At 43.0% G+C, this 1,271-nt stretch overlaps 1 pseudogene; it reads left to right on the top strand.

Annotated features, from left to right (window-relative positions):
* Positions 1-349: 349 nt before the first annotated feature.
* On the top strand, positions 350-565 carry LOC141512729 (guanine nucleotide-binding protein G(I)/G(S)/G(O) subunit gamma-5 pseudogene; annotated as a pseudogene).
* The last annotated feature ends 706 nt before the right edge of the window (positions 566-1,271 follow it).

Genomic DNA, 1,271 nt, shown 5'->3' with positions numbered 1-1,271 from the left:
AGGTCTTGGGGCAGCTAGGTAGTGCAGTGGTGGATAGAGCGTACTGGCCCTGGAGTCAGGAGGACCTGAATTCAAATTTGGCCTCAGACATTTAATAATGACCTAGCTGTGTGGCCTTGGGCAAGTCACTTAACCCCATTGCCTTGCAAAAAAAAAAACCCTTAAAACCCTTAAAAATTTTAAAAAAATAATAAACTTAGGTCTTCCATGGCTCCGGACCTAGCATTCTACCCAATGTACCACCTAGCTGCCTTATTGCAAGCTTTAAAGAGATATATACTGAGAGCCAGGGAGCCTGGACCGAGCCTCCGCGGCCGCCGCCCATCTGCCCGCGCCCCGCGCCCGTGCCATGTCCAGCAGCTCCAACATCGTCGCCATGAGGAAGGTGGTGCAGCAGCTCCGGCTCGAGGCCGGGCTCCACCGCGTGAAGGTTTCTCAAGCTGCTGCTGATCTGAAACAGTTTTGCAGGCAAAACTGGAGGATACCCCAAAACGATCCCCTGCTGACTGGGGTATCCTCCAGTCCTAATCCTTTCCGGCCCCAGAAAGTCTGCTCATTCCTGTAGCTACTTGAGAAGAATCTCTGAATCCTATCTTCATATGTGCATCTGTGATGTGATGTCATGTTCTATGATGTGAATTGTAACTGTTCAAAGGAGAGAATTCTGAAGCCTGCACAAAAGTTGAATCTATATATGTGTAACAATGTGCCAAGTTAATCATCCAAATTTCAGCTTGTGTCAGACTTTCTCATCTACCTCTCCGAATTTTCATTGATTTCTGTTTTGTACACTGGCAAGAATACAATAAAGTATTCAGATGGAAAAAAAAGAGAGAGATACTATTATTTCTAAGCAATTTCTATATATACACCCCCACCATCCTAATTACGCAACCAAGGCCTCTCTTTTAACAAAGACCACCACCATTCAGTGTAAGCAACATGTTCCACCCAGGGACTCCTCTTAATCCCATTCCATAAGCATTGATTGGATATAAATAGTGCATTAGGCATTATTAAGCATTGGACTTATAAAAACAAAAATGAAGTTGTCCTTGCCCTCAAGCATCTTACATAAATCGTGACTTTCCCCATTGTGGTTTTGGTAAATCATGGGTTGACATAAGAAGTTAAATGGGAATTTGGGAGGAGTTTTATGAAAGCCATAGACAACATGTGAATGCCAGTAGACAACACAGAGAAAGTTTAGAACTCATAAATGCATAGAATATAGGTATAGTAGTGTATAATATCAACATTTTATCTTTTAA

Source organism: Macrotis lagotis, chromosome 1, assembly GCF_037893015.1.
Source record: "Macrotis lagotis isolate mMagLag1 chromosome 1, bilby.v1.9.chrom.fasta, whole genome shotgun sequence".
In the NCBI taxonomy this organism is placed as follows: Eukaryota; Metazoa; Chordata; class Mammalia; order Peramelemorphia; family Peramelidae; genus Macrotis; species Macrotis lagotis.
This window is presented reverse-complemented; position numbering and strand designations above follow the sequence as displayed.